This window comes from Festucalex cinctus, chromosome 12 (assembly GCF_051991245.1).
Source record: "Festucalex cinctus isolate MCC-2025b chromosome 12, RoL_Fcin_1.0, whole genome shotgun sequence".
Lineage (NCBI taxonomy): Eukaryota > Metazoa > Chordata > Actinopteri > Syngnathiformes > Syngnathidae > Festucalex > Festucalex cinctus.
Genome location: NC_135422.1, coordinates 7,733,365 through 7,755,705, shown reverse-complemented (window position 1 = coordinate 7,755,705; position 22,341 = coordinate 7,733,365). Strand labels below are relative to the sequence as shown.

The 22,341-nt window shown below is 39.9% G+C and overlaps 1 long non-coding RNA gene across 4 annotated transcripts in view; it reads left to right on the top strand.

The window, feature by feature from the left end:
* Nucleotides 1-22,341, top strand: part of LOC144031715 (uncharacterized) — a 186,502-nt gene that overhangs the window by 136,730 nt on the left and 27,431 nt on the right. For 3 of the 4 annotated variants that reach the window (XR_013287589.1, XR_013287587.1, XR_013287588.1), the window contains one exon: nucleotides 14,152-14,625. This is a non-coding gene — a long non-coding RNA (uncharacterized LOC144031715). Of the gene's footprint in view, nucleotides 1-14,151; nucleotides 14,626-22,341 lie in introns of those variants that run through there. The other variant, XR_013287590.1, reaches the window with a different exon arrangement.

Here is a 22,341-nt window from a genome sequence, read left to right as displayed (position 1 = left end):
GAGCCACACAGCTAGCAGGTGTTAGCCAGATTACACACTCCAGGAGCCGACGCCACCACGGATGCCTGCTTACCTCAAACACACTCGTGGTTCATCCCTCTATCTCCTAGCGGGTGAGGCCTGATGTGCATACAAGAGGTTATCCGCTCCGAGGCAGATGCATGTCGACGTGTGGCAGCGTTTGCGCATGAGGGCTCGCATTGTTGCTAAAAAGAAGAGCGTGACGAGAGTCTGCTGTGGATATAATTAATAGGCCGCATGCGGCTGCACCAAATGTGTCACAGTGAGGGGAAATCAATCGATGGAATCTGTCGGAATAAAGGGAGTGTGTGTCTGGGTGCGAGGGAAAGAGGGGGGAGGGTCGATTAAAATGGTGTAAGAACGGAGATGAATCACAGGAAATGGGACAGGGACTGTGTGTGTGTGTGAAAAAATGTAGTCCAGAAGATGGAGGTAGAAAGTTTGCCCCAACTGAAGTAGTGTCCATACTTTGGCTCGCCACCCAGAGATTTGCCGTCTTCCCAGGGCCCAAACCCTGCAGACGCCCTGTTTGTACCGAGTGCATATCTAAGTTTGAAGGCAGGGGAGGAAATCACTGGAGATAAGAGCTGGATAGAGAGCTTTGTGTTGGACAGACTGGCAGCACACCGAGAGATGCAGCCTGTCACCAGCTGCAGGGTCCTGTGATTGCGCGTGTGCGCGTGCGTGTGCGTGGGCCACATCCAGGCGCAGTCGCTGATAGTGCTGCCAGGCGCCAGACACCCATAGATGAGACAGGGAGCGTTATCACAGACCGCTACTGCCTCTGCCCTTGGAAGTCTTAGAAACACAAGCATACATCCATACATGCAAATAAAAACACTAATACTACTACCACTACCACTACTACGACTACTATTACTATTACTATTACTATTACTATTACTATTACTATTACTATTACTACTACCAGACCCGTCACCAGAGCCCAGGCTTAAGGGGGGCACATGAAATGCATGGGCGGGCCCAATTATTGTGAATACCATACTGACAGCATTAACTTGGCCAATATATTTGGATAAATTTATGTAGCACTGTCGTGCATCTATCCATTGAATGGCGCCCGTGACAGTTTTATCATAGACCGCATTTACAGTACACACACATAAAGTAGACTGCAGTGGCGTCGTGAGTACGTTGACGCCGCAGCCATATTGGATGGGGCAAAGTGAAGCTATTTGTAAAGATGCCTCCTTCTGTTTCTCCTTGGAGATGTATCATAAAGCCACAACTCATTGGATTAATAAGGAATTATTATTACCTTTGATTATATTATCCTATTCAAAGTCAATCTTACTATTTTTGCCAATGTAATGGCAAATACAATTGCCACATCCAATAGGGCGGATGCGCTGACATATTGCTTCGAACGGGCCACCTGTTTGAACGGTGTCGGCAGCAGAATTAAAAAGAAAAAAGGAAAGCAAAATCCTACCTCATTGTAGATGCCAAAACGATATGTGGGTCCCGTAGGTTTTTTTTTTTCCAAGTGACTCTTTAGTTGCCGACACGAAAGTAGTTTGTAGTATGTCCCTCCTCACTTGTCTTGTGCGCCAGCGTCCTCAGAAGCATACAGCTTCACTTGTACAAAATGTACATGACTCTTGCATTGCACGCCAACATTGACATATTTGTCGCGTATGCGTATAAATCAGCGTAAGGCATATCTAGCATTATTTTCAGTAAAACTGTGATGGCTGTTGCAGATAACTACAACTATTTCTTCATATTGTGACATCTTGCAAGAATGCCGCCAGAAAACGTTACTTGGAAATGTCACCCTTTTTAGTTGTCTTGTACAAACGGCCACCGTTGGCCGTAGCCGACGCCAAAAAACAGGAACAATTCGGCGAGGGGCGAGCATTAGAAGCAATGAACTGAAGCAGCTAACACAAACGTAACATACCACCGACACCGCGAGACCTGTGTTGCGTTTACTGACACTCGGATATAAGAGTGCTAAACCGAATGAATGGAAAAATATAATGATAAAAAAGGAGAACCATTTTAGAGATCCATGCCTCAAATGGGCGGGCACAATCATCTTGGTGGGCGGGCACGGACCCCTATGGCCCGCCCATGGTGACGGGTGTGACTACTACTACTACTACTACGACTACAACTACTACAACTACTACTACTATTACAACTACTACTACTATTACAACTACTACTACTACTACTACTACTACTACTACAACTACAACCACAACCACTACTACAACTACAACTACTACTACTAATGTGTTCATGTACAAGTTTTAGTTTTGTTTTTTTTTGTTTTTTTTAATGTGTATTACTTGTGTGCATTATTTAAAAAACACCATGGGCGTGATGTCATTATTCTGCTTTGTATCAACATAAATCTATTAAAAATCACATTTAAAATCATCCCCAAAGGCTCATGCATTAAATGATTTACCAAAGACTAAAACGAAGGACATTTTTGCTATAATTATAGTTTTATTTTAGTTAGTTTTGTAAACATAAAATGTACTTTAAGTTAGTTTTCTTTTTTTAGAAAAGCATCTTCATTTTTATTTTATTTCGTTAACGACATTGTTTTTTGAATTTCAGTGTTATTTTTTTCGTTAGTTTTAGTTTACTAAAATAACCTTTAATAGCACCTGTGTTTTTCGGAACCCCCCTTTCTTACTTTGACCATCTCCAAACATTTTTGTTTTGTTTATTTTATTTGAACTGAGTCAAATGCCATTTTTAGCATATGTCACGGGCCACTAAAAAATGGACGGCGGGCCGTAAATGGCCCCCGGGCCGTAGTTTGGACACCACTGTTTTAGATGTTTCCCTCCTCCAACACACCTGATTCAAATAATCAAGCTCAGGATCCCATAAAGCAGAAGAATGAGCAACTTTCCCTCGTCAGGGGTTACCACAGTGGGCAACTCCCTAACTTGCTCAGCACAAAACATGTGTCCAAAATGGCGACCAGATCCAGTCTTTAACCCCATCAAAATAATTAACCCAACTTTGGGTAAAAGTAACCCAATCTGCTCAAAAATCCACATCGAATCCAACGAGTGGGTTAGAGAAACAATCCAGGGGGAATGAAAACAACGAGATGCGTCGAAGAGGTGTTATTTGGTCTGAGGAACTTGCACCCGCGGCCCGGAGCTTGTCTGATCTCTGTAACCGCCCTCGCCGCCTCCCCGTAGTAAACAGTCCATTAGCGTAGCGCTCCAAGGTAAACATATTTACTGGCTGGTGACGACTTGCCAGTGTGGCTTGTCGAGCCCTGTGGCAGAGGGGATTTCATTAAGCGGAGGGCAGGGGGAGAACGGAGGAAATTAATGTGCCATTCAAGATGATTTCTTTGTTTCCCATCAACATGATCACAGACAGGCCGCGGGGAAGAGATGATTTACGCACACAAAGGGAAGAGACAGGCAGAGAGCGGGAGCGAGAGCAAATATCAAAAGGCTCCCAGTGCGTGAAATGTCTTCCTTTTGGTGATATTAAAAAAAAAAAAAAAAAAAAATAAAAAAAAAAAAAAACCTTGTTGGGATTCTTGTTATGGCTTGAAGAGCTGGAATTGTCTTCAATCAGAAAAAGCTTTCTTGTTTGTCATAAAGAGAAGGAAGCGTTGCAAAAGCACCAACAGGCACATTATAATGCAGTTTTTCTCTCCCACACAGTAATCCAACCAGTGCAGTGATGTCCTGCAGACTCATTCAGGAACCTTTTATCAAAATGTTTTTCTCTTGTTTTGTTGGCAGCCTGGAGCTCGTCATTCTGTTATTACTGCGCTTCACGAGTTAATTGTCTAATAACTACTTTCGGTTTAATATTGGCAGATTTGTTGTTTATTCACGGAGACACACGGACATCTTGTTGGAGTCAGTTGATTGATTTGTTTGCAGAAGAATATAATGGCAAATACAGTCAAACAAATACAAAACATTAAGACACGATTCATCAAACAATTCTCAACAATCAAATTATCACAACGAAAAAACTCTGCCAACAAACGAGTGCAAAATTAATTGTATGTCTTAACATAGACTGGACATCAGGGATGTAACGATATCCAAACATCACGATACGATATTATCACGATATGAAGGTCACGATACGATAATTATCACGATATTGTGGGGGCGTTGGTGATATTTAAAAAAAAAAGATCACAATATTGTAAAAAAAAGAGAGCTCATACTAAAAAAAAAAGCACAATATTGTGCTTTTGTACATAACAGCAATGCATATAAACCACCTACAATCTCTAATAACAATATTAGGGCACTTACTTGCTAATGCAAGCACACATTGATCGCTTCACAAGCAAATTAGGTTCCCCTTCATCTGACAATTATCATAGATTTTAAACATAGAAGGCCAAAACATCCCTAATAAAAATTTAATTGCACTAATAAACTAGCCACTAGAGGGTGCTAGAACTGCACAAATTTTCTAACAGATGTGTTCCTTTTAAATATTGTGAACATGACGACGACGATATTGTGGCAGTTTTAATATCGCGATATCACGATATTGCCCTTATTGTGACATCCCTACTGGACATATCAAGTGACACTGCAACATCAATTTTTATTTGATTTCTTTTGGTTGCATGGCACTTTGTGAGTGATGTGCTGGGTTTAGCTAGGCTGCATTTAAATTACCTCCATACACTTTATAATCACACACATACACAAACGCACTTGCACGCAAAACACACACTTATTTTCAGATGGCCGGCTGCTTTGTGTAGTCGGTGACCTTAGACAGTGGAGCAGGTGTTTCGGATATGATAACATCATGACGGAGAGCACAGGTGCGACAATACACAGACAGGAAGGACACACAAACGCACGCACACGATATAGCTTTTTGTTCACGCACTAAAAGACATACAAAATGTTTTGAAATAATGTCATTACTGGACATTTATGAAAAATGCACTCACAAACTGTGGCATTATTTGACAACTACTACGGGATATTGAATGGGATATGTGTGGCTGTCATAATAACACGAATCCATCTATCCATCCATTTTCTTAACTGCTTGTTCCTCACAAGGGTTGCAGGGGTGCTGGAGCCTATCCCAGCTGGCTTCGGGCAGTATGTGGGGTACATCCTGAATTGGTTGCCAGCCAATCGCAGTAATAATGATAATTAGGGATGTTCGATACCACTTTTTTTCAAACCAATACTGATACCGATACTCAGACCCTCAGTACTCACCGATACCGATACCAACTGCCGATACCAGTAAAATTATTTTGACAAATAAAAAAAATCACTAAAAGATATTTTTAAAGAAATATATTTCCTTTAATTTTGACAAAAAAACAACAACAAAAAAACAGCACAGTCACTCTTCAATAGTATTTAACGCTCAAAATAAAACGCAAAAATGCTCTTTTAGTTTAAGATTCACAATTTTGAAGTATTTCCAAACCGGTGAAGTTTTGGTGAAAAACTGCTGCAAGCTAGCGCCACTTACAGGCAAGGAGGACTCACTTAACGTCTTCCCCCTCTGCCATCGGTCGCTTGTTCTCGTCTGCCTCACGAGTACTCGAGTACTTGAAAAAAGGCTGGTATCGGCCTGATACCGATACCTTGTATCGGTACTCGCCCATCCCTAATAATAATAATAATAATAATAATAATAATAATAATAATAAAAATTAATAGTAAACAATGCAAACATAATTCCCACTATTCACAATTAATTAGATTTAATATAAAGAAATATCTTTATATCACTTTAAATAAAAATTTAGATTATTGTTCTTAATATTGTCAACTAGGGTAAATCAAATGGTTGTACTTAAGTGAACAAATAGGGTCTCATCCAATATTAATGTAGGATTCTTATAAAAAAAATAAATAAATAAACTTATGCACCATTTAGTGCTGTTAGTAATGTTTTTAGTAAGAGAAAATAATGTTTGTAATGGCATAAATAATTCCTTCTGCAGCATTTCGCAGTAGATCTCGTTGTGCAAGTGTGCCGACAGATGTGATCTTGTCTTGCATTATCAAAGTGAAAGTTTTACATGGCAGTTTAGTGGGCAGAGGTAAAATTAAGGCTTTGCACATACGGGACAGACTTCTCTATCTGCACCATCAAGTGGAGAAAAGCAGTACAGCAGCGACTCCATTGACATTCCCCTCACAAAGTAATCCTTCTTCACGCAGACGTGAGAATGTAAGAAGATATTTAAAAAAAAAAAAAAAAAAAAAAAAAACTGTACATGTGCTTCTCTTGATTTGTCCACTCACGCTCCATATTTAAAGCCACAGGAAGGCATGCATAAATAGTTTCTGTAGGGCATCACACCATGAAAAACTGTTTAGAAGCCGCATTTGTATTTATTTGTAGTAGCCCCAGCTCACGAGCGGGGTGATGGTTTGTTGATATCACGCAAGGCCCAGGTAGAACCTTGATAAGGAGCGATATGCAGACAGCCAATGTTTTGTCTTTCTCATCAAGCATGGCAGAGAGGATTTTCAGAGAGGCTGCACTGGCAGATGGGAGATTGTTCCTTCATGGATATTGTCTGTGAAACGCCTCGGAATATGTCAGCTTTATCTGTGTTAGAACATACCGAACATTTTTGCATGCGATACTGAGCTACCGGAGCTTTCGCCTCTCCCATCTGCGCCGTTGCAAACTCTATCTCCGTCCTGCAGCATCCCCGCCACACAATACCGAAATAACTCCACTGATCAGGGGAAGTGGCGCCGCATTGCCAAGTTGAGGCAAAATGTCTGAAATGCTGTGATATTGAGACGTGCTGCTGCAAGATAGATTATGGAGTATCACTGAGCTGTGTTTTATCCTTCCATTCCCCCATTCCTTGCGCTCTATCTCATACACACACCAGCCGACACGCATAATCGTTTGCTCTCGTCCCGTACGAGAGGTGTGAAAGGCAAATAAATGCTCGCCTTCGTCGCGGACCAAACGGTGAGGTCATGAGAGGAATGTTAATCAATGTTAGGAACACACTGGATCAGATCAAGTCAGTTTCAAATGTGAATTCCTTTTAAAGGACCATAACAAAAAAGTAACATTTTATTTGCTTTTTTTTTACACATTTTCTTTTGGCTCTCTGGAGTACCTGACGACCAATCAAGTGTGAACTTATACAGCTAAATGTTTTTTTTTTGTGAACTGCCAAAGCAAAGAAATGCGTCTTTAAGCAAGCTGTTCAGATTATGGCCCTACTGTAACTTCACTGCGGTGCTAATTTGCATAATACGGTATTATGATGAGTGAATGAAGCTTCATGAAACACGTTTTTTGTTTTCTTTTCTTTTCTTTTCTTTTCTTTTCTTTTCTTTTCAAGACTTGTCGTGTCGTGTCGTGTCTTGTCGCAAGTGCTTCATGAAGCTTCATTTTCCCATCACTAATTGGTATTGCATCAAATACAGTTGAGCATTCAAACTTGGTATCGTTCTGAAAAAAGTGACATCAAACATATTTTTTTTTTTCCCCATGTTAATGTTCACAGCCTTTGCTCAGTATTTTGTTGATGCCCTTTTGGCAGCAATTACAGCGTCAAGTCTTAACGAACATGATGTCACAAAGTTGTAACATTTCTTTCGGCAAGTTCGCCCATTCCATCAGATTTAAGTCTATGCTCCGTATTGTTTAATTTTAAGGAGTCAAGTTTAAGTGCTGTAAATATTTCCTTTAATTTCTGGATGTACTGAGCGGCTGTACCGCTTCTCCCATAATTCACACGCCTGCTGTGGAGAAACTTGAGAGCCCTAACCTCACCCTAACAAATGTTCTGGTCCAATAGACACTAATTCCCACTGACACACTTCAACATTGTCTAAAAGCTCAACTTTTTTTTTTTTTTTTTTTGGGCCTCTCATTTGACCATGTGTTCCAATACTTCTGTCTATCTTGTATCTGTTCAAAAGCGTAAACGGACGCATCCCATGAGGCGGTGAACTCCCAAACCGTGACACGTTAGGAAGGGACAAGCAGACGCTGTGTGAAGGAGATGCAGCAGCCCGCTGATCAAGCGTCGTCAGTGTTTGAGTATCTTATCGAGGCTGTTGCCAGCTCAACCTGCCTCGATTGACTTTGTGTGTGGGGATTAGAAAAGGACCATGGCGGCTGATTATTTGGGTGAGTGAGTGGCTCTGTGTAAACAAACGTAGCTGGCCTTGCCGTTGTCTCGCTCACAACACGGTTGGCTGGCTCCTGACAAAACATACAGCAACTTTTATATTTATAGGTTCTGCTTAGATTTATTTTTTTAAATGCAAACATTTTTAACTCATTTGCTCCCAAAAACGTGTAAATACGTTTTTATTAATGTAAGTGTCCCAAAGACGTATTTATACGTTTTTGTTTTTGTTTTGTTTTTTATGCTAGAGCATACAGAAGGCTTTGATGCAGCCTCTCAACTGCAAAGAACGGTTGCAGAAATGGTAGTTATTACACAAACGGCCAGCAGGTGGCAGCAGAGCAAAGGAGATCAACCAGGGCCATCTAGAAAAAAAGCTCAATTACTTAGAATTTTAAATAGATTTGTGAAAACTGATGAAACTTAGCTCGCTTCGAATGCTAATTGCTGCATAACACAAACAGATAGAAACATATTTTTTTTCCTGATAAAAGAAGAGACTTTAATTTTTCTTTTGGTAGGTTCCATGCTTTTCTAGCCATTGAACGAAATATTCTGTGGGCCTTGCAAAATCAATCCAAATCCAGTAATACAGCCGGGAGCGAACGGGATTGCTTCTGTGAAAATGGCTGGGAGTGAATGAATTAATGGGTTTTCACTGTATATGAAAACACAATGTGTATGCTGCTGTATGGTGCTATAATACAGTATCACTTCTAGCTCAGGGACCTAATTTTAATATTTTATGCAATGATGAATATTTAAATTAATATATTGTGCACTGAGATATACCGTTGTATGAATATGACCCAAAAAAAGATGCTTGGTGCATCGTGGGAACTCCACTGTCAGTCTTGGCCTAGTGACATAACTAAGGGATTACTCATGATCTCTCGCTGACTGTCAAAAAACACAGTCTTGCTTTTACTAAAGAAAGGGTGCCCACACCCCTGGATCCAATATAAACATGAAACAGTTTCTCAAGCTCATACGAATGATGCTGTTGGAATGTGTACACTTGTGAAAGCCAAGAGGCATAACTGGACAAAAATGGTGTCGTAATGACAGCACAGTACTGTAATGTCATATAAACAAAAGGAAAATCTGGTGGAAGTTCTGAAGATGAACACTACGGAAGTTACAGTTCTTTATTCAACAATTTTAGGAAGATAAGGAGTGAAAGGCGCACAAAATTTTTGGCATTGGAAGCTAATGTAGGATGTCATGACCTCAGTTATGTGAGGTTTAACAGTTTAACTTCTATTTTCGGGCTCAAAGTACCTTCTTCTTTTCATAGTTTCTCAGACGTGCAGTTATAAATGTGCATTTGTGCCGTTGTGGGAGTGAACACAACCGACTTGCTTCCTCGCGTGTGAGTGTAATATGAGTTTAGTAGCAAAATCCAGCCGTTTTGATCCATCTCGGGGGGGGGCGGCCATTTTGCCACTTGCTGTCGACTGAAGATGACATCATTGTTGCGCAGGTCTCAGGTAACAACCAATCACAGCTCAGCTTCAGAAATTAGGTGATCTGTGATTGGTTGTGATTTACCAATCATGGCTCAGATTCAGAAAACAGGTGACCTGTGATTGGTCGTTGTCTGAGCCCTGAGCAACATTGATGTCATCTTCAGTTGACAGCACGTGGCAAAATGGCCTCCCCCTGAGATGGATAAAAAAGGGTGGATTTGTTTCATCACTCATATTCCACATATGTAATATCAATTGGAATGCCGTGTTTAGATTGGTAAGGTCACATGTAATATATTATTTTCAAGAAATGTTTAGAGTTGACTTGACTTCCACTTTATAAAGGAAAATTTCAACATTTCTGAAAAGTTGTCCAGTATGATTAAATGAACTAATAATTGGTATCGGCCATGAAAAAAAAACATATAAGCTAAAACTCTAAACAAATAATCAGATAAAGACAGAAAAATCAAGTCTTCTTTATCACACCTTTCCGGTTTGTATTTAATGCCAGCATATGGAGTGAGAGTGAGGCGTTCCCATGCAGCAGCCGTGAAGTTTGCAGCATCACCACATATCCATTCCAGATGCTGGCTAGACTGGCTGGAGCCGAGGGCCGTCATACTGGGGGCTGGATGGAGTTGTCTTTTCCTCCAGGTGTGATGCCTCACGCCGAGTCCCCCACATGTTGTACAAACACACAAGGGGAGGTGACAGCGCCGCTTGGGCTGCCTCCCCGCGTTCCACACATCCCATGGCTGCCTCTCGCGCCGGCCCACCCGACCGAGCGGCCACCCACCCAAGCGGCCGTCTCCTCGGGACACACAAGACGGGTTCTTCCTTTGAGCGCTAATCTCTTATTTCATGCGTTTCCCCACTCGTGTCAGAACTCACGTCCCCTTCTGCGCTTGAACCCGTTGACGAGGGGTTACGTTCACACTGCTCCGGGCTCCGGACGGGACAGTTGTTGCTCTAGTAACCGGACCGTGTTCCACACTAATGGAGGACGTATTGAGCTTGTCGTATTTCAAGCCTGGTCAGCTTTAGGACAATACACCATCAGGGAGTGTCGGGTGGAGAAAGAAAACAGAAGCGGTGCTGTTTTGTGTTTGTTTTCCAGATCGATGTATTTTTCCCATAAAAGTGAGCAAAATGGAGTCCAGTAAGCTCGCCTGGCTGCACACTTTAGCAGTTTTACTTTTGCAAGTTAATTCTTCCATGGCAAATCAATCTCTCTCTCTTTTTTTCCTTTTTACATGAATTCCACCTACACTTTTAAGACTTTTCCATGGCTGGAACAGATAGACGCGGTCGGGGCAAACATTATTTGCAAGCCCACACAAAATATGTTGCCTCATGGCTCGAGCTGGACGACATCCAGCTTCGGCATAACTCGTATTTATGGGAACAAGGCAGCAATGTTCTTTATTTCTTTGACTGAAGACTGTCTGTTCTCATTAATGTTACAAGCTTATCGCTTTTCACTTCCTAAACATATTAAAATGAAGGAAATCTGTTCACTGTGAATCAATTTGGGACTTTTGACATGGATTAAAAATGCTGAAGCTTCTTTTTTTTTTTTTTTTTTGGTTTGTTTTTTGCAGAAAGTATGCCTTTGTTCAACAACACCGTGTAAAAACAGTTACAAATTGCTTCACAGACACTAACAAACAAGCCGCATTATGCAAATACAATAAAACAATGATGTTATTGACATGTGAAGAACATAATTTAAGGTTGCGGAATGAAACCAAAACAAGAAGGTCTGAAGCAAAATTAAACAGTAATTAAATAAATTCACAAGTCACAGTTATAGTCTCAAATATCAACATGGAGAGTTCCCGTAAAGGGTTGTTTGTGTAGTCTTCTGTTATGATAACTTTGCTGAGATTCTTTGAAACTTCCCATGGGCCAAAGTCACTAAATGATTTCCTCATGTTCGAAACTTTATTTTTGTGATTAGACAATTATGATTTTTCCTCTTAAATAAAATGAATAAGCCACCAAACTAAACTAAAAAGAATGCAAAGTTCAGATTTACTGGAGGAAATGCAAACTGATAATTACACATGAGAGGTTCTATTTATTTATTTTGAGAAATTTTGTTCCAAACTCTTTCCATGGGTCTTGACTCATTAATGGGAAACTCTTCACATGTCCAAAAATCCATGCCCGGATAAAAGTCAGGTCACTGTTACTTGTTATTATCAAGTCACTTTTTTGAGTCAACAAGTTTTACCCCCTGTGTCTGTAATGACGCATACAATCCAACCTTCTTCGCCAAGAAAGTCGTTTGTTTTTTCCTCACTCGCTAATTGAAACTGACACCGCTAATCTGCTTCTTATTTGACCTTCATAGTCTATTAGTTGTCATGGTGGCACAACGTCATGCACGAAATGGCTTCGTCATTGGTATGGATGCTAAAAGCTGCTAGCATTTAGAATTCAGCGCCATCTGTCGTTAAAAAGTCACATTATTTTCTTATTTTCTGTGACAACTTTCAACATAAACTCAACTCTTTCTTGTAGTTGTCTATGGACCTGTTTTACATGGCAGGGCTTAATGTGCTATTCTTTTTTTTTTGCCTTTTAGTTAGTGATTATGAGGCTGCTACAAGGTTAGTATAAGGTCAACAGCTGCTACTGTGTTAGAAAACAAACAAACATCCTTTTCTACTGCACTTCATGTGTTTTCTCTGTTCAATTTCTCCTCATTAGCAAAAATAATTTAGCAATAATTTTATTATTTTCATTGTATGTAATTCGATTGAATTGGGATAAAGTACTTTTACTTTATACTTGTACTCAAATTGAGTACTTTTCTACTTTTACTTAGGTTTTTCCACAAATACTTTTATTTTTACCTAAGTATTTTTTGTACCTATGTCTGTACTTTTACTTTATATGTGTATATATATATATATATATATATATATATATATATATATATATATATATATTTATTTATTTATTTATTTTAATTTATTTTTATTTATTTTTATTTATTTTTATTTATTTTTATTTATTTTTTATTTTATTTTTTTTTAACGGTGGATGAGTAGTTAGCACGTCCGCCTCCCAGTACTGAGGTCTCGGGTTCGAGTCCAGGCTCCGGCCTCCCTGGGTGGAGTTTGCATGTTCTCCCCGAGCCTGCGTGGGTCTTCTCCGGGTACTCCGGTCTCCTCCCACATTCCAAAGACATGCATGGCAAATTAATTGGGCGCTGTGAATTGTCCCAAAGAGTGCTTGTGAGTGTGTATGGTTGTTCGTCTCTGTGTGCCCTGCGATTGGCTGCCAACCAGTCCAGGGTGTAGCCCGCCTACTGCCCATAGCTAGCTGGGATAGGCTCGGGCACCCCCCGCGACCCTTGTGAGGATCAAGTGGTTCAGGAAATGGGTGGATGGATGGATGGATTTTTTTCACCAACTACTGGAGCAGCATAGAACATATTTTGGTTAAAAAAAAATCGGTTAACTACCTTATTAGGGTGGCATGGCTCGGTGACTGGTTGTCTCCCAAACCAGAGGTCATGGGTTCGATCCCATGGCATAGTGATCACGAAGTACCCCTTGAGCAAGGTATTCATAGTATTTTATATGACACACCAGATGCTTTTAATTATCTGATTCTGTGCAAAAACGTAAACAGTTTTAGTAATAACCCATACACTAGCTTCCTTGTAGAAGGCATTTAAGGCAGCAACTATTTTGTGTATGATCTGTGTGTGACTTGCTCTCATGTCCTTGTATTTCTTTCATGCTGGACCCAGAGAGGTTCCCGCAAAGAGCCGTTGTCCTTTCTGTAAACACATGCAGATGTGTGTACGGGCTTATCCAAAAGCTGTCCCTCTTGGATCTTCAACGCCTCATTACCCTTGCTGCCCACTTCCATTGTCCCAAAGTGGAGGCGGACTCTCGTCAAGGTGACCCAACAGACCCCAGGATGGCCACTAGGCCCAATAGGAGAGCATGTTTTTGTTCCTTGGCCACTATATGCTATAAGCGGTGCATTCGGCTGTGGGCCTTCTGCGTGCTGGTCTCATTTTTCAGCTCACAGCTGCCCCAACACCAGGCCGGGTGAAGGTGACCTCCTTCCTACCCTCAAGTCCAAACTGAGCCAAGATGACTTAAATCCTGGTGATGCAAGCGGCGGAATATTTTTGAACAGACTGTTGTTGTTGTTGTGGTATATAGCAATTAAAGGCATGATTAAAGTGGTGCTTTAACATCTACAGTGTTCAGACATATGCAGACGCAAATGTAACAGTTGTTGCTGAGTAATTGTAGCAGACTGCATGCTGTTTGAGCCTCTGTGCTCTCGCAACAACAGACTGACCAGAAACAGACCATTAACTGTACAGCTCATCTTCTTCTTTTTTCTTTTTTTTTTTTTTTTATCCGTGCGGACATCCATCTCCATTTCTTGCTCATTCGCACTCCGTCCGTCCGTCCATCCATCTCTCAATTCATCTCATTTGTCTCCCTCTCCCTCTGCATGGCTTCCTGTCACCCCCCTCCCCCCCCCAAGCCCCTCCCTGCTCTCACACAGGACAGATTGGGGAGTCGTGATGGCGGTGCAGAAGATGAGCGAGGAGCTATTTATCCCAGACGGATCAGGAGGTGTGTGACGGAGGTGTGGACGGTTGCTGCAGGTCAGTGACGTTGGCAGGCGCCAGGCAGGCCGGCCCACATGGCTCGGGGACTGTGGGACTACAGACAGATGGCACCTGGTGGGTGACAAACAATTAACAAACCAACAAGAATAGCTGGATCGGCAGCATACCCACGAGCGCGGCACATAGCGAGAGAACGGGTGCATCTGTGCTCAGTACACTTTTTCACTCTTTACTTTTTTCCCTCTCCCCGACTCTTGTTTTTGTACATTTGCAACTTACCCCTACATTTTCTCAACACAATCACACACACAAACACACACAACCCCTCTTGTTGTCACGCCGCTATAGAACCGTCTAAATAAAGCCGCACGGAGCATATGCAGCTAGCATATGTTTGTGTTTATTTCGGTGCACTTTGGAGAGCCCAACATTTCAACATTACATTTGATATCTGCTTAGATGTGGAAAGTTTTGAACTAACTAAGCTAACTAAGCCGCAAAATATTTACATCCATCCATATGTATGCGCACAGGATTTTGATTCAGTGCCATCCAATATCCGCGGTGATATAGATTAATTAGGCCTCCAGTGTCATTCACATGCAAGAAAACCTTTTTAGGGTATGTTCACACAAAAACAAATGAGTCAAAATGTTTGCGGCCTGAAAAGTTTACTTTATAGATGACAACAGTCAAAAACAACTAGGAACGCTGTAGTAGTGTGTAGGTTAGACCGGTAGGTGATTTTCAGCTTTTAAATAGCCTCTTCTTTCTTTAATGTTAATGACGATTTGTAAGTAATGTGCACTTTGCTAGCGAAAAATTTGAAACACGAACAAGAGTGCTTAATTCTGCCATTATGGAATGTACTCAAAAACTTCTTAGCCAGAATTGGTTAGCCTTCTATGTTGGAGACATCTAATTGTGGAGAGCCACTTGAGCATGTCTACATTTCTTAAAAACTATAACAGTATGAACATGGAACATGTATATGCGAGTCGAATTGTAGGTGACGTTTTGCTGCCTTAAAAGGCTAATCACTAATGCTAACTGCTATCGCTAATGCTAATCGCAAGTGCGTTAATGCTAATCGTGATTGCTAATTGTTAGCATAGTCTAATTTTGATGGTGTCTACGATAATTCACGTGTATGACGTGCATATATTGAATGATTGTATTTTCTGTTTATTGTTACACTTTCACAATATACTAGAAATATACAATTTCACTGCACACCAAGACTCTGTGAAGTTTGTTTATGAACGTTTAGCTGTTTGGATAAGCTAGCTCCCTCAGGTCGCAAGACCTTCACAGTCGTGTTTTTTTTTTTTTTTTTTTTTTTAAACTTCTTTTATGAAACTTTAAAGATTTACAACTCCAATAACTGAGTTTGTATCTGCTTTAGTTAATATTGCAGTTTAATTTAGCTTGAGCTGACTTGATTATTGGAACCTGTTTGCTTTTTTAGCTTTATATAAATGTTATGGTACCTACAGGATATAGGGATGTAACGATAACAGCAATATCGTGATATCGCAATATTAAAACTGCCACAATATATCGTCGTTGTCAAGTCAAGATATTAAAAGTAGCACATCTGTTTAAAAAAAAAAGTCAGGTTGATTTCCATTTGTGCAGTTGTAGCACCCTCATGGGTAGTTTTTTTAGTGCAGTTTAATTTTCACAAGGCATGTTTTGGCCCTTCTATGTTTCATATCCACACTAATGGTCACATGAAGGGGAACGTAATTTGCTTGTGAACTGATAGTCAATATGTGGAGGTAAGTGCCTCAATATATTTTCTATTTATGTATTTTGTATATATAATATTTTTATATTTTCCATTGCTGTAATGTACAAAAGCACTTTTTTTTTTTTTTTTTTTTTTTACAATATTGTGACCTTTTCTTGTATCGCCAACCTCCCCACAATTTCATGATAATTATCGTATTGTGACCTTCATATCGTGATAATATTGTATCGTGATGATGGGATATCGTTACATCCCTAGCAGTATACTGTCCATAAACAAATGGGGATTGTCTGGTGAGATGTAGAAAAAAAAATAAAAGGTCAAAACATGCATAATAATCATCATCATAATCTAAGAAAACATCCCATGAACTCAGAAAAATGTAACGTGTATGTTCAAAAACTACCCGGTCTGTATCTGTTTCCATCTTGTGAAAACAAACTCTCAGTAACATCTCTTTCAAGAGTTGCGGGCAGCTGACGGGAGGAACCATATTTCTAATGGCAAACTGTGCAAATGAACGTCCATCAGAGTGTGTGTCAGGTAGGAATTATGACTTTGGACTCGCACTGGTCTGAGAGTGTGTGAACACATCTGGAGTCTAGACTTAGTGGCTCTGTGGGCAGGGTCCTATCTACGAGCAGCATCGGGTCCGGAGACCGGCCATGTTGACATAGGTGGCACATGCATCTGTTTCAACAGTCAGCGCACACATACACACATGCTGTTGGACACATTAATCGTCCGCAGAGAGCTGGAAGAGAGTGAGAGACAGTATGGATGAAGAGGGAGGGCAGCACCAGGAACCAAAAGCAAATGATGCTTCGCCATAAATCCTCTATTTTAGTTGTTGCATCAGGATATTAACAACATGTGTGTATGTTATTGTCTTTATCCTCAAGTGGTTAACATTTGCGGCCTCATGTTTGCGTGTGTGCGTGCGTTTGTGTGCTTGTCAGACAAGATGTAATGAATTTTCTCTTGAGGAGTTATGGTTAATCATGAAAGTGGCCCTGTTGTAGTCATGAGGGGACGTGAGAGGATATGAGTACTGCATTACTGGAAACGCATGCTGAAGGAGCTTTTAGTGACCCTAGATAGGTGGATTTTATGTCACAACACCAACTATATGGAATGTCAGCATGAACACATTGTAGTGGACATATATGCATATATATTCAATTTATTCCCATGAGAAATTAGCCGTAAATGGTATGCAAAATAGGCCACCGTAACGCAAAATGAGGATCACAGTGGTTGAATGAGCTCAGTGACCATTTGCAAACTAATGCAGCAACACATTGAAATTCATTACTTTCAGTGTGAGATGATATGACTAGTCATATTATTGTAGTTTATGCTTGGATAAGATGGATCCATCGTCATCTGTCCACAATATCTGACAAATGTAGTTGTGTTTTTTTCCCCCCGATCATTTAAAAGATCATGTTTCCGTTTGGAACAATTCTGCTTATTTATAACTGGATTGGAGATTTCAACTATTAACCCCTGGAAAAAGCTCTGAATCGAGTACCCCAAAGAAGACAATATAAAACAACAATGACAAACGAGCAACTTATAAATAACTGGGAAGGGTGTAGGGATTGGCGAGTACCGATACCAGGTACCAGTATGCAGATACTGACCAATGGATTCATTCATTCGATCATTCATTTATATTCTGTGTTCTATACAGCATATATATTTTATGAATAAATAGGAAAAGATTATAGAAATTGCAATTTTAAAACACCAAATCAACTTTTTTTCTTTCTTTTTTTTCCTTTAAACTGTATAAACGGGCATCTATGCTGTCTACATGTCTAGATCCTTATTTTGGCATTTTAGTGCATGTTTGTTGAAAGCTTCAATTTGGGTCGTTTGTGGCGCCATCTTCAGGTTAAATACTGGGATAAACACCATTTGTTTGTCCTCTCAGTAGATGAGCAGAGATGACCAACGTCACTTTTTGAGTCTAATGTAGTTGCTTTGCCACCGTGGTCGTCCGGGTAACACCGTCTTCAGCACCGTTTTTCAAATATTAGCTAAAATTTGTGTATCAAAAATACTAGTACTAGGTATCAGTGACTACTCAAGATTTGAGTACTTGTAAAGATATGGGTCCAAAAAAAGTGGTATCAAACATCCCTAGAAGGGATCGAATTACAATTAAACTCAACCGCTGAAATATTCACTTTGTAGCAGCTACGTGTAACCTAATAATAACATGACGAAGTGAGCAGAATAAATGAAATTACTGTAAATGACTTCTTACTTTAAAAGAAATGCTCTTGTAGAGGGTAAAAACAAAAATCAATGTGTCTGTATGGGGACTGCTAAGTGTGGGTAGTGCAAATGCGCAGTCAAAGTGTCTTGGAAAAACAAGAAGCCTCTCCCTCTCTCTGCAAATGCATCCAGCAAATAGAAAGCCCCTAATAGAAGCTGCAATATAAATTTTCCTGTCACCTCCTCCACCTCCAAGGAGCTCCTTGGTCGATAAGGCAGAGATTGGGTCTGAAATTGATTTTCCACAATAATTGCTATTCTCTTCGTCAGGGGAGACTGGAGTGTCTCCCCGGCTTTTTCTTATTACAGCTGCAGGCTCTCCAAATGACCTGCCTGCAGGAAAATACACGAGAGGCCGCAGCCTCTTGGCCTCGCCAATCATCAAGGCTGTGAAGCATCGCCTAGATAAGATTCATGATGTTTTGTGCGACGGCCGCCACGCCGCTCACTCGATTGATAACGTTTGACCTTTACAACAGCACATCTGAAGAAATAAATGACACATTAACTTTATATTGTCCCGTAAATACCATTTACACACGTTTACTTTGCAGGTGAAGGTTAGGGTGTTGCGCCATGCAGAATGTAAAATCTGCATCATAAACCCCACACCTTCTTTCAAGTCGCAATGACAGTTATTGACCCAGACTCGCCCGCGGTTGATGACAAGCCGCACGTTTTTTATGTTGCGTGTGTCGTCACCTCTTTGATCTCTTACACAACTGCGAGCTGCAGCAAACAGGCCATTTGTAATGCAAGCAGTTAGCAGATCTTACTCACGCACGCTTAATGTCTCGCAGTAACAAGCTCCGTTTACTCCAGTACATTCACTCACGTAACTGCTTGGATAAACTGTAGTCAGCAAGTGAAAGCAGTGTACTTTTTACTTTTACTTGAGTATTTTTGCGAAGAAGAAAAGCTACATTGACCCCGTTACTTGTATTTGTATATGAAGTTATTTATTTTTGCTTGCTCGATCTGTTTTAGTTTGTCAGCACTGTTTAAGGGACTTATTTACATAAGATACAGGAAACAAAAAATGTATCTATATTTTTACCCCACTCATAGGCTCCAGTGTGCCTGATTAATATAGATATAATTACTGTATATAACTAGAAAAATTTCTGCGGAAATTTTGGATGTGACTGGGAAGATTGCCTGTGAAATCAAATGCATTTTGAGAGAAGAAGTTATAACAATGAACAAGCAGTGTTTGGTTGGTCCCAGCATATAGCATCTCAAGTATGGATTTTTTTTATTATTATTATTTTTTTTAAGAAATTATACAAACACAATGCAATTGCTAAGATGTCAGTTTCTTCTATTATTTCCAAAAGGAAACAATAGACAACTGTAGTGTCTTCATAAAACATTTACGGTGTTTAAATTAAGTACACTACAGTTTTTAACAGCCATACAAGTGCAAGTGATGAAGGCATGATGCAAAGTTGAGTCAGTGCTTTACCTTAAAATAGAGTTATGATGCCCCCCCCCCCCAAAACCTTTTTTTTTTTTTTTTTTAATTTTAATATAAAAAGTTCCCAGGTGTTTGTGACTTATCTAATTACTGTATTTGAGGCCTGCCAGAACTCGGACTGTTTGGGGTGTTTGGTCCTGCTTTATGAAAATGAACCTCACTGTCTATTGCAGAACCAATGCCAGAGCAGAGAGCTGCTGTAGATATAAAACGAAAACACACCCCTGTTCAAACACAATTTTCAAAATTTTCTATAGAATATTCCACTTTATTTATTTATTTTTTTATTTGTTTGTTTAAGTGACAACATGTATAGTGATGCTCAATTCATAACAAATCAGCCCTTCTTTGGAACAGCAAAAAGTAGCAACACCCCAAAAACATGAAACCTTAAAAATGAATTATCGTGCGCTACTTAAGCCCAAAATTCCAGCTTGAACACTTTTGCATCATGATTGGTGTGCACTTCATGGCTGCTGAAAAAAGTGATTTTGCTAATTTTGAAGCCTCTTTTTCTTTCCCTCGCCTTAAGTAGCTCCCGTTCAATACAAGCAGTAGAGTGAAAAGGCTGAAAGGTGAGAGACTTCTTTTGGAGGCGCCTGGCCTATCTCTTGCATCTCCCCCCCGGGAATGTGTCGGCGTTCCCAATGACAGAGAGAGCCTGGTTGCCCCTGCAGCCCACCTACTACTACACACACAGGAGGATGAGATGTGGAGATTTATGCCACAGTAACCAAATCTCTCTGACTGAACACCAAGCGTCTCTCTTGAGTGCCTGTGAGAGCTGGTGAGGATTAAGGAGTGTGGTGTGAGACTGTTGTTTTTGCAGAGAGATACAACGTTCTGTTTCTGGTGAGGGCTCCTGTGATTTGTGATGTTATATGTGCTGCATGTACTGTACATACAGAAAAATAAATGTTTGATATATGATAGCTGACTGAAATGAGGTTTGACTGCCACATGAAGATGTGAGGAAGTAGTTCTGACGAGAGATATTTTTTTCTTTTCAGGGACAATCCCATAGACAAGGAGGGCGATAAACAATATTTGGAGTTTTAAATATTTTTCACTTTAAGGGAAATTATTCTCAATATTAAAAGAAAAATAAATAAAATAATTTCAATTCAAATGTTGTTGAAATGTCTTTAATAAGAGTATGATTATTGAACAATTCTTTTTTAAAAAATATTAAACAGACATATTTGTTTTAAAATTAATTCATTAATTAAAATGAATAATATTGATTAATTAAATTAATAAAAAGTTCAGCGAGCTCCCAGGGTAATCAGAATATAATAAAAGCTTAAACAATAGCTATCTATTGTGTTCTACATTAAATAAATATTTCAAAAAATTAAAAATTTCTAGCAAAACCAAGGAATTTTCAGTTTTTGTTATGTCGGCAGTGTTTAGCCTGATGGAAGACCACATTTCCCACGAGGACCAGCACACAGCGTCGTCTTTGAGCGCACGCCAGTGAGTGAAAGCCGGGCCAATGTTGATCCTTGACTGTCCTTTTATCCGGGTATCCTCCCGTTTTCTTTGTATTTTGTCTCCTCATAGAAAACTTTTCGGTTGTTTTGCAGTTTCTTACATGACAGCAGGAATCGCATGCAGACGTTCAACTTCCCTCTTTGTAACAAATAGGGAAGGAAGGAAGTGACGTATGTGTATGTGTATCAAACTCCAGTCCTCGAGGGCCGCAGTCCTGCATGTTTTAGAGGTTTGAGACCTGTGCTGTAAAGTAATCAGTACATTTGTAGTTTTTTGTGTGACCACCATCCCTATAGGGATACTTGACTCATTGCGCCATTTTCAGCAGTAAAAGTCTGTAAATAATGTGATAACTTCATTATGTTTCATGAACAATTAATACCTTTAAAAACTATTTTTTCCACTTGCTGTTGACTGAAGATGACATCACCTGTGTTGAGGAAATAACGGTCAATCACGGCTCACCTGTTTTCTGGATTTTGACAGCAAACTGAGTCATCATTGGTTATTCCCTGCTTCCTCAGCACAGGTGATGTCATATTCAGTCAACAACAAGTGGCAAACTTAGTTTTAAATGGTATTAATTGATCATGAAAAATAATGAAGTTATCACGTTAATAATTATCTCATTCACTCCCAGCCATTTTCACAGAAGCAATCCCGTTCGCTCCCGGCTGTTTTACTGGATTTTGACTGATTTTGCAAGGCCCACAGAATATTGTGTGCTATTGCTATAAAAGCATGGAACCTATCAAAAGAAAGATTAAAGTCTCTTCTTTCATCAGGAAAAAAAAGTATGTTTCTATCTGTTTCCGTTTTGCAGAAATTAGCATTAGAAGATAGCTAAGTTTCATCAGTTTTCACAAATCTATTCAAAATTCTAAGCAATTGAGCTTTTTTTCTAGATGGCTCTGGTTGATCTCCTTTGCTCTGCTGCCACCTGCTGGCCGTTTGTGTAATAACTACCATTTCTGCAACCGTTCTTTGCAGTTGAGAGGCTGCATCAAAGCCTTCTGTATGCTCGAGCATAAAAAAAAAATAAAAAAAAACGTATAAATACGTCTTTTGGACACTTAGAACGTTAAAAAAACG